We start from the raw sequence: 12,462 nt of genomic DNA, 5'->3' as shown, positions 1-12,462 counted from the left end.
TATAGCTCGATGAGAGCCATAGCCAGAAACACCCAGCCCAGGCACTCCTGACCTACAAAAACTGTGTGAGATAATAAATGCTTATTGTCATTTTAAGTCATGAAATTTTGGAGTAAGTTATTATATGGCAATAGATAATTAATATATTCTCAGAGTTCCCTTCATGGCTCAGCGGTTAATGAACCTGAATAGGATTCATGAAGATTTGGGTTTGATTCCTGACCTCGCTCAGTGGGTTAAAGATCTGGCATTGTCATGAGCTGTGCTGTAGGTCAAATACCTACAGCTGCGACCTACGCCCTACTGTGACAACTCTGGATTCTTTAAACCCACTGCACCCTGCCAGGGATCAAACCTGAGTCTTCACAGCATCTAGAGCCACTGCAGTCAGATTCTTTTTTTTTTTTTTGTCTTTTTGCCTTTTCTAGGGCCGCTCCCGCGGCATATGGAAGTTCCCAGGCTAGGGGTCCAATCGGAGCTGTAGCTGCCGGCCTACACAAGAGCCACAGCAACGCAGGATCTGAGCCACATCTGCAACCTATACCATAGCTCACGGCAATGCTGGTTCCTTAACCCACTGAGCAAGGCCAGGGATCAAACCCGCAACCTCATGGTTCCTAGTCAGATTCGTTAACCACTGCGCCACGACAGGAACTCCTGCAGTCAGATTCTTAACCCACTGTAACCACAGCAGGAATCCCTGCTTGCCTGTTATTCTGGATATGTTTCTGAGACATGCAGGGATCTGGGACAAAAGGTGTCCCTCTCTAGGGACGTATGTGGCACCTGAACTTGTAATGCCTCTCCTTCTCGCATCTACCAGCCCAGAGAATCTTTATTTGGGCTGAGATCAGGGAATCCTGTCTGACTCATGTAGGGAGGAAAAAGCTTCTTCCTCTAACCTTATTCAGTTTTGGGGGCCCTGCAAATTAAACCGACAAAAGACAGGTTAACAGAAGAAAAAACATGCAGTGCACATACACGCAGGAAAACTCAGTGATAAGTAACTCAGAAGAGTATTTAGAATTTGGGGCCTATATGACATCTCAAGAGGTAAACGAGTGGTGGAGTTCCCATCGTGGCTCAGCGGAAACAAATCTGACTAGTATCCATGAGGATGCAGGTTCGATCCCTGGCCTCACTCAGTGGGTTAAGGATCTGGCGTTGCCGTGAGCTGTGGTGTAGGTCGCAGACGCGGCTTAGATCTGGTGTTGCTGTGGCTAGTGGCTGTGGTGTATGCAGGCGGCTACAGCTCCAATTTAACCTCTGGCCTGGGAACCTCCACATGCCATGGGTGTGACCCTAAAAAGACAAAAAAAAAAAAAGACAAAATAGGTTAAAGAGTGGAGAGAAAGGCACTTACAGGAAGATAAATGACTTTTTGCAAATATTTTTTCAAATTGGGGTTTTCAGGAGAATAAACCGGAGATAAGAAAGTCATAATAATCTTTGTCTATATGGGAATGAGTGGTCTTTCTGGCTCCCTCGGGGACATACAATTTTCCTGGAGAAGGAATGTGGGGTAGGTTTTATTTCTGTTGTCCCTTCCTGGAGCAGATCTACTCTGAAGAGTAGTTTATGGCAGCCTTATTTCTAAGATGTTGCTTGGAGTCACATAAGGAGGCTTTGAGAAGGCTGTGTTTTTGCATCTCTTGAATCTCAAATGTCTTCAGCTTAAAATAAGCTTTATACCAAGTAGCATATTTGGGGATGGCATATTCTGATTCTCTTCATGCCACCTCAGATATTCTTACGAATATACTGTTCTTTTGTTGACTTCTCTCTGTGCGGTAGATTTTGAGACTCAAAAGCTTAGAACCAATTTCTTTTTCCTCTGCTTTTTTCCTAGGTGAATCTTTTCTGAAGGAATAAATATAAAATTGTCCAGGTGACTAAATGTGGGAGGACCAAATAATGCAAGGACAAGATAAAGCACTTGTTTTGGTTACTATTCCAAAAACTTATCCTGACACACATATGCCATATCATTTCACTCCTCAACAACTCTGCGAGGGAGACTTTTTTGGTTCTGTTTTACAGTTGAGGAAAAAGTCTGAGAGGTTAGGACTATACAGCTAGAAGCAATTTGGTGGGTGGCGGGGAGGAGAAAAAGATAGCTTTATTGTTTGCCAGGCAAAGGGGGCTATAGTAGGCTAATTAATGCCTTAAAGACTGTGCCCCCTAGGAAGGAAAATTTGAATCCACATCTTGCTGATTCTAGAATATTCCTTTTTTTTTTTTTGCTTTTTTGTGTTTTAGGGTTGCACCCACAGTATATGGAGGTTCCCAGGCTAGGGGTCTAGTCAGAGCTACAGCTGCCAGCCTACGCCACAGCCATAGCAACACAGGATCCAAGCCACGTCTTTGACCTACACCATAGCTCATGGCAATGCCGGATCCTTAACCCACTGAGCAAGGCCAGGGATGGGACCCGCATCCTCTTCGATCCTAGTTGGGTCCGTTAACCGTTGAGCCACAAAGGAAACTCCAGATTCTAGGATATTATTGACATCTTACCATACACTCAGAGGCATTTGGATGTGTAACCTGAATACTCGAGTCCTTACCAGCCTGTAGGTGCAAATGAGGTCACTGCAGCACTGACCAAAGTGTTGCTGGCAGGTCATCTCTCACTTGTTCACACAGGATCTCAGCCCCCTTGAAAGTATCTCCCAAGAAGAGTGTCATAGATGTTCAAGAACAAGTTTATTAAGTACTGCTGCTCTCTTGCCTCTTCTCCTTTGCTAGGAGGACTGACACAAAAGTTTTGCTCATGCTGCCTGTCATGCCATGAATAACAAGGTTCTATTTCTATGACCAAGGAATCTCAAGTCTCCTGGCAGTGTCCATGAACCAGGTATCACCTAATTTCTTAGCTTGTCAATAGGGTAAAATCAAACCCCAGGCCTGACACTGGCAGAGGCCCAAGGCCAGGTACCATGTGGCAGTAACCACAACCACATGAAGCTATTCAGAGTCCAGGCAGAACCCGTTGCTGTAGCAGTGGCTGGAGTAAGAGGGAGGTAAAGCCAAGGGACTCCGAAGAGGCAGTGAAGTGTCCCTCCTACGTTTATCTCTCTTCAGATCTTTTTTTTTTTTTTTTGTATTTTCTAGGGCCCTGCCCACAGCATATGGAGGTTCCCAGGCTAGGGGTCTAATCAGAGCTGTAGCTGCCGGCCTTCGGCAGAGCCACAGCAACGCGGGATCCAAGCCATGTCTGCAACCTACACCACAGCTCATGGCAACGCCAGATCCTTAACCCACTGAGCAAGGCCAGGGTTGGAACCCGAAACCTTGTGGTTCCTGGTCGGATTTGTTAACCACTGAGCCACCACGGGAATTCCTCTCTTCAGATCTTATACAACCACCCACCCTGCTCTCAACTGAGAATGAGAAAACTGGAGCCATCAGGCAAGAACTCCCCTGGCCTGTAGCCACTAAACCCACCCATCTACATGCAACTCCATTCATTCTGTTCCCTCTTTCCCTCTCCTGGCAGAAAAGCCATCTCTCCCATGCAAGACCTATCCCTTCTTGCCCGGTATATATGTGAAAATGTGCCTTCTCAACGGGACCCTCTCTACTGACATTTAAACACACCCACATGTTCTCTGCTTCCCATGATAGCTACACCCGAATCTCTCCCCCTCTCCTTTCAAAAACCAAACCTCTCTATATTCTGGTCAATATAACCATCTCCATTTTATCCCCTCCCCTCCCACTCACTTCAGAACCCACTCCAATATGATTTCTTTCTTTCCTTTCTTTTTTTTTTTCTTTTTAGGGCCACACCCTTGGCATATGGAAGTTCCCAGGCTAGGGGTCAAATTGGAATTACAGCTGCGGGCCTACACCACAGCCACAGCAATGCAGGATCAAAGCCGCATGTGCGACCTACACCACAGCTCACGGCAATGCCGGATTCTTAACCCACTGAGCGGAGCCAGGGATCAAACCCACATCCTCTGGATACTAGTCAGATTCATTTCTGCTGCACCACAATGGGAACTCCCCCAATATGATTTCTGCTCACAATGCACCCAATCCACTTTTACTGGGGTCACTAAAGACCTACAGCTAACTCGTATACACAGTTATCCATCTTTACTTCAACTGACTTTTCAATAGACTATGGCATTTGCTCACTCCGCCTTCTCACAGCGGTCTCACTCGAGGCTTCCATGGTTCTATATCTACTGATTTTCTTTTCTCTCTCTCTCTCTCTCTTTTTTTTTTTTTGTCTTTTTGTCCTATTAGGGCCGCACCCGAGGCGTATGGAGGTTCCCAGGCTAGGGGTCTAATCAGAGCAATGTGGGATCTGAGCTGCGTCTGTGACCTACACCACAGATCAGGGCAAAGCCGGATCCTTAACCCATTGAGCGAGGCCAGGGATCGAACCCGAAACCTCATAGTTCCTAGTCGGATTTGTTTCAGCTGCACTGGAATGGGAACTCCATATACCTGCTGATTTTCATCCTCCCTTTCTGACCCTTCCCTCCTCTTCTGCAGCTTATTCTCTACCAGCCATTCACTGTGGCCTGAGACTTGGCCAGGCCCATCTCTCTTTCTTTCTGTAAGATGGAAATCTTAGCACACACGGCGCTCTGATCACCAACAATAAGGAAGATTTACAAATTTGAGGTGATTAAATATACATTTAATCTTTTTTTACTTCATATTTTTTTTATTAAAGTATAATTGAGGAGTTCTCGCTGTGGCACAATGGGATTGGCAGCATCTTGGAAGTGCTGGGACACGGGTTTGATCCTATGCCTGGCACAGAAGATTAGGATCCGGTGTTGACACACCTGAGGTGAAGGTCGAAACTGTGGCTCAGATCTGATCCCTGGCCTGGGAACTCCATCTGCCATGGGGCAGCCAAAAAAGAGAAGAAAAAGAAAAAGAGAAAGTATAGTTGATTTACAGTGTTGTGCCAATTTTTGCTATATAGCAAAGTGATCCAGTCATATGTATGTGTGTGTGTGTGTATTATATATGCTATATATATATATAGTCTTTCTCTCATATTATATTCCATCACAGTCCATCCCAAGAGATTGGATATAGTTCCCTGTGCTATACAGTAGGGCTTCATTGCTTATGTAATAGTTTGCATCTACTAAACCCAGACTCCTGCTCCGTCACTCTCCCTCCCCTCTTGACAACCACAAGTCTGTTCTCTATGTCTGTGAGTCTGTTTCTCTTTTTTAGGTTGGTTCATTTGTGCCATATTTTAGATTCCATATGTAAGTAATAGTCATATGGTATTTGTTTTTCTCTTTCTGACTTATTTCACTTAGGGTGAGAATATCTAGTTTCATCCATGTTCCTGCAAATGGCATTGTTTTGTTCTTTTTTATGATTGAGTCGTGTTTTCATCTTTTCATTTATTTTACATAATTTATATTTAACAAAGCAGCACATTTTGCTTGAAAGAACATGGGCCTTAAACTCTGATCGAGATACAAATCCTGGCCTTTACTACTTACTGTTAGAATCCCCTTTGGAGTTCCCGTCGTGGCGCAGCGGTTAACGAATCCGACTAGGAACCATGAGGTTGCGGGTTCGGTCCCTGCCCTTGCTCAGTGGGTTAACGATCCGGCATTGCCGTGAGCTGTGGTGTAGGTCGCAGACACGTCTCGGATCCCGCGTTGCTGTGGCTCTGGCGTAGGCCGGTGGCTACAGCTCCGATTCGACCCCTAGCCTGGGAACCTCCACATGCCCCCGGAGCGGCCCAAGAAATAGCAAAAAAAAAAGACAAAAAAAAAAGAATCCCCTTTGGAGGAGTTCCCATTGTGGCGCAGCAGAAACGAATCTGACTAGTAATCATGAGGATGCAGGTTTGATCCCTGGCCTTGCTCAGGGGTTTAAGGATCCGACATTGCTGTGAGCTGTGGTGTAGGTCGCAGACATGGGGCTCAGATATGGTGTTGCTGTGGCTGTGGGGTAGGCCAGCAGCTACAGCTCTGATTCAGTCCCTAGCCTGGGAACCTCCATATGCCTCAGGTGTGCCCCCTCCCCCCCAAAAAAGAATCCCCTTTGGAAATGACACCCGTCCTGACTTCTTTATAAAATACAGCATGCCATCCCTTTGTCTGATCTATAAAACTGGACACAAGCCCTTCCTTTTTTCTTCTAAGTTGGATCCTGGCTTACTTTCTTTTTGAACAGAACACTGAGTCTGAGTTCTCGCTAGAGTCAAATTGTCCTTTTGAATCCTGACTTGGCCTTATTCTTGCTATCTGATCTTGGGCAAATAACCTCTTGAAGTTTCAGTTTCCAGGCAGAGTCATCATGTCTACCTCATAGAATGGTTGAAAGATGAAATGAAATATTAAGCATAGTGCCTAGCCCATAGTTTTCAGTAAATGTTAACTCTTGGGAAAAATGATCATCTCATACATTTATATAGTCATATTTTAATTTTTACCTTTTGGAACTCTTTATTTTTTTCCATAGTTTCTTTTTTTTTTAAATACTCAATGAATTTTATTACATTTATAGTTGTACAACGATCACCACAACCCAATTTTATAGCATTTCCATCCCAAATTCTCATTGTATCACCCCTACCCCCCAACCTGTCTCATTTGGACCATAAGTTTTTCAAAGTCTATGAATCAGTATCTGTTCTGCAAAGAAGTTCATTGTGTCCTTTTTTTAGACTCCACATGTAAGTGATGGCACTTGATGTTGGTCTCTCGCCATCTGACTGACTTCACCTAGCATGATAATTTCTAGGTCCATCCATGTTGCTGCAAATGCCATTAGTTCTTTCCTTTCAATGGCTGAGTAATATTCCATAGTGTATATGTACCACATCTTCTTGATCCACTCCTCTGTCAATGGACATTTAGGTTGTTTCTATGTCTTGGCTATTGTATATAGTACTCTTGATGTGGCCTCCTCTTTGTCTTCTGGAGTAGGATACCTTTTTGAAAGTTTCCAGTCCATTTGATTAAAGGTTGTTCAGCATTTGGTTGTAATTTTGTTGCCTTTATGAGAGAGTTGAGCTCCAGTCCTTGTATTCCACCATCTTAATCCCGTCCTTGTTGGAACCCTTTAGTTGTCCCCAAGTAAGACATAATTTAAACGTGATGAGTGAAACTGAATAGATTAAGGCTCTTGGCACATATTTTACTATGGTTAATATCAGAATAAGTTAGAATCCTAAGTGTGATTCATAACAGCATCTTAATGCAAAACCCAGACATTTGATGCTTGCAATTAGGACTTGAAAAATATGTGGTGGCAAGTTGATTTCTCCTCTTTAGAGTGAGGGTGGAAAAACTGAATAGTTTCTGAAATTAATTAACATCCTTATATTTATACCAAAAATTATGCAACATTAATAGTGCAGTCCTTGATGAATGTCCAAGTTATAAAAGAATACACACAAATGATTATGCAGTCTCTTCTGTGATGCCTTGTACCCTCCCCACACACACTCCTGGAGGCCCATAACCACTGTAAGCCTTTCTAGACATTTATGAGAATGTGGAGATGCACAAACACAAACACAAGAGGTGTTTCGAAAAGCGGAAATTCTAGAGAAAGTGACTTGAGGAGGAGAGCAGATACTGGTAGCATCGCAGGCAAGGTCATTTTTCAATAGCATTTCCAGAAATGTTCTGCATTTTAACTTTTCTTCAAGTGCCTGGAAATCTGTCACTGAAATTAATAGATAATATTTTGAATACAAAAGGTTGTCACATAATAGTACATGGGAATAGGTGTCTTTTCCTCCTGACTGCTAGTTGAAAATAGCTAAAATGAAGGATAGTAGAGAGAGGGTAGAGGAAATAGACCACAGTCTCCAAACTTAAAGATTGTCATTTCCTAAGATCTGCAGACGGGAAGGAGAAATAGAACAGCAAACATACAGTCAAGGCTCATTCTCTTAGTACCTGAAGATTATAAAATTTAAAAAGTTTACCTTTATGCAGAACAAATATATAGAACTAGCATAACGACTTGAGCAAGCCATGAAGGTTAGTTGTGGTTTTTCTCCCCCCTGTTATGTATTTTTCTCTGTGGTTCAGGAATCTCTCTCTCTCTCTTTTTTTTTTTTTTCATTTTTAAAAGTTTTATTGAAATATAGTTGATTTACAAGGTTGTGATAATTTCTGTTGTACAACAAAGTGATTCAGTTATACATGTACACATATCCATACTTTTTCAGATTCTTTTCCCATCTAGATTATCACAGAGTTTTGGGCAGTTTCCTGTGCTATACAGCAGGTCCCCATTGACCAGTATGGTTCAGGAACCTCTTGAGTCACAGAGGAGCATGTAGGCGGGGGTCTTTTGTGCCATGGAAAAGACATGGAGGATCATCAAGTGAGCCATGGAGACCAGTGGGCATGGGCCCATGTCATGGTCTAATTTTTTAAAAATCAACTTTATTGAGGTATAATTTACGTGCAACACAAGTGCATCCATTTTAAGTGAACTGTTCAATGAGTTTTCAAGATATGGAACATTGTCACGACTTTACATATCTATTATGCTTCCTAGTATAGCTAACAGTACCAGTCAGGGGCCTGGCAAGACATAGGTGGCCCAGTTAAACTGGATAATTTGAGAAGAGGGAGGATTTACAAAAACGTGGGCATGGTGCAGGGAAAACACAAGATGGTTCCTTGTAGCAACGCCAGAGAGCCATTCCCACTCCATCAGAGGGGCAGAGAGGATGAAGCAGCTACCAGAACTGGGAAAATAGAGACTGTGTGATGGGGAGACTATACGGTGGACAAGACCTCATAGGAGCTAGGACTTTCAGTTGAGGGGCATAGCCAGCCAGACTGCAGGGATTCTGCAGAGCAGCAGGGGGCATAAACACTCCAATCATACTCTCCTCTCTCTCTGGTTTCCTGCTCGGGCTCCACTCGGCATAATTCAGCTAGACCTCAGAGGGTAAGGGAGCCTCCAGATTTAGTCCTTACAGGTTTCATTCCCAGGACAAGGGTGAAAAGGAGGGGCAATCAAAAGATATGTGTTAGAGTGGAATTCCCTTTGTGGCTCAATTTATGGCGACACTGGATCCTTAACCCACTGAGCAAAGCCAGAAATCGAACCCTCATCCTCATGGATACTATTGCCAAGCCACAATGGGGAACTTCCTATATTAGTTAACTCTTGATGTGTAACAATATAATGCAAGTGTCCTCATTGGACACACCTGTATTATCTCAGTCAGGAGTCTGGGCATGGCTTAGCAATGTCTTCTGCTAGGGTCTCATCAGGCTGCAAACACGGTTGGCCAGGGCTAGTTCTCATCTGGAGGCTCCATTGAGGGAAGGATCCATTTCCCTGTCTGCATGGTTGTGGGTAGCATTCAGTTTCTTGCAACTATGGTACAGAGAACTTCAGTTTTTTGCTGGCTCTTGGGTGGAGGCAGCCCTCAGCTCCTAGAGCTCACTCACAGTTCCCTGCCACACGAGGTTTCCCAATATGGCCTCAAACACTTTTTACAGAATAACCAACCTGGGAAGCCAAAAAGGTGCAGTGGGAAAGAATGAGAAGTTGCCTTGAGGGAATACCCATTATGGCTCAGTGGTTAACGGACCCAACTGGGATCCATGAGGACGAGGGTTCGATCCCTGGCCTTGCTCAGTGGGTTAAGGATCTGTCATTGCCATGAGCTGTGGTGTAGGTCACAGATGTGGCCCAGATCTTACTTTGCTATGGATGTGGCATAGGCTGGCAGCTACAGCTCTGATTCAAACGCTAGCCTGGGAATCTCCATATGCCACTGGTGTGGCCCTAAAAGGACAAAAGACAACAACAACAAAAAGAAGTTGCCTTGAGGTTGTAAAGGTAGAAAATCTCAGAAAAACATCAGCAAGAATTCATCTGCAGAGGGTGAGGATCCCATCTGAGTGGAAGTCCTGTGAGCACATCTGAGAACAAATGGGCCAGGCAGAGCATTGGAGAAGGTGTCAGAGGGAGGTGGAGAAGAAAGGCAAAAAATGCCATAGGCCCAGGGGTGGCAGATTAGAGAGAGGGAATCCCTTTAGAAAGTAGAGGCTATACTCCTTGGTAGCAGCCACTGATGATGAAGGAAAGGAAGAAAATAGCTAGGGTAAGAGATTGCCAGAAACAGAATGAGATTCTCGAGTTTATGTAGAAAAATAACAATAAGTTGGAATATTGTGAGATTAAAAAAGAGTAATGAGCAGTGACTTGCTGTATCATAAAAACTTAGTAATTAAAACAATGTGCTATCAATGCAAGAGTAGAGGAGTTCCTGCTGTGGTGCAATGGGATCGGTGGTGTGCGTGCAATGCTGGGACGCAGGTTCAATCCCGGACCTGCACAGTGGGTCAAGGATCCCTGGCATTGCCCCAGCTTCGGCTTGGATCTGATCCCTTGCAGCATGGAGACAGACCCCCCCATCCCCTGAATGTGACTGTTCACCTTGAAGACCTGCTGTGAACATGGGTACAGCACAGCACAAGACCTTTTCCAGAGTGTGGAGTATAGATTAGCCACCTGCAAAGATTAACTGCCCTCTGTCATGGGACTCTGACCACCTACCCCTCCCCACTACCCCTCCCTTGACTTTTCCCTCCTTCTTCATCCTTCCTGCCACACATTTCTGCCATGAATTCCGACCAGCCACAGATTCCCACCACAGATCCTTTAAAAGCCTAGAACCTCCTCACAGTCAGAGCTGGTGCCATCCTGAGCTCAGCCCATGCCCCTCTGATGCCTTGACAAATCTCTTTTGCTTTACCAACTAGCCCTTGCACATTCCTCCCTTGGCAAACCTAACACCCGGGAACTCCATATGCTGTGGGGCAACCAAAAAAAGAGTGGATATCATGCCAATAGAACAAAACTGGAAATCTAGTTACAGACACTGACATGTATGGAAATATTATAAGGGGCATCTCAGATTAGTAGCAATAATGGACTTAAAAAAAATGGTATTGGGGAAATTGAATAAACAATAAAAATTGTAGGAGTTCCCATCGTGGCTCAGTGGTTAATGAATCCAACTAGGAACCATGAGGTTGTGGGTTCCATCCCTGGACTCACTCAGTGGGTTAAGGATCCAGCATTGCCGTGACCTGTGGTGTAGTTGGCAGATGCAGCTCGGATCCCGTGTTGCTGTGGCTGTGGTGTAGGCCGGCGGCTGGCAGCTCTGATTAGACCCCTAGCCTGGGAACCTCCATATGCCACAAGTGTGGCCCTAGAAAATACAAAAAAAAAAATGTAAAGTTGGACCATATACCTTACTCACTACTCCAGGTTAAACATCGCATGAGTCAAATAATTAAACTTAAAAAATAAAACCGGGAGTTCCCGTCGTGGCGCAGTGGTTAACGAATCCGACTAGGAACCATGAGGTTGCGGGTTTCGTCCCTGCCCTTGCTCAGTGGGCTAACGATCCGGCATTGCCGTGAGCTGTGGTGTAGGTTGCAGATGCGGCTCGGATCCCGAGTTGCTGTGGCTCTGGCGTAGGCTGTCAGCTACAGCTCCGATTAGACCCCTAGCCTGGAAACCTCCATATGCCGCGGGAGTGGGAGTGGCTCACGTAAAGGCAAAAAGACAAATAAATAAATAAATAAATAAATAAAAAATAAAACCGTATAGGAGTTCCCGTCATGGCTCAGCGGAAAGGAATCTGAGTAGCATCCATGAGGGACGCAGGTTTGATCCCTGGCCTTGCTCAGTGGGTTAAGGATCTGGCGTTGCTGTGAGCTGTGGTGTAGGTCGCAGATGCAGCTGGGATTGCATGTTGCTATGGCTGTGGCGTAGGCTGATGACCACAGCTCCGATTTGATCCTTAGCCTGGGAACCTCCATATGCCTCGGGTGCAGCCCTTAAAAAAAATAAAATAAAAATAAAAAATAAAACCATATAAAACACACATGTATTGGAGGGAAAGAGTAACATCTTTACAGCTGTGAAGAAAGTGCATTCAGCAAAAAAAAAAAAAAAAAGATAGAAAAACAAATCAATCTGTTAGCTGTTGGGGGGCCACCATCAGCTCCTAGAGCCCAAAATGAAATGATTGAATGAAATGTTTCAAATGATTGAACTTTCAAAATGATTGAAAAACTACCTGGGGGATTAAGATGGTGGAATAGAAGGACTGGAGCTCAACTTCTCTCACAAAAGCAACAAAATTACAACCAACTGCTGAACAACCTTCAACCAAATAGACTGCAAACTATCAAAAAAGATATCCTACTGCAGAAGACAAAGAGGAGGCCAGGTTAGGATGGTAGAAGGGGTGAATGCATGACATAAGCAACCCCATACCTGCTGGGTGGGTGTTAGGTTTGCCGAGGGAGGAGCTGCAAGGCCTAGTTGGTAAAGCAAAAGAGATTTGTCAAGGCATCAAAGGGGCATGGGCTGAGCTCAGGATGGCACCAGCTCTGACTGTGAGGAGGTGCCTAGCCTTATAAAGGATCCGTGGCGGGAATCTGTGGCTGGCTGGAGTTCATGGCA

This window comes from Phacochoerus africanus, chromosome 1 (assembly GCF_016906955.1).
Source record: "Phacochoerus africanus isolate WHEZ1 chromosome 1, ROS_Pafr_v1, whole genome shotgun sequence".
Taxonomy (NCBI): Eukaryota; Metazoa; Chordata; class Mammalia; order Artiodactyla; family Suidae; genus Phacochoerus; species Phacochoerus africanus.
This window is presented reverse-complemented; position numbering follows the sequence as displayed.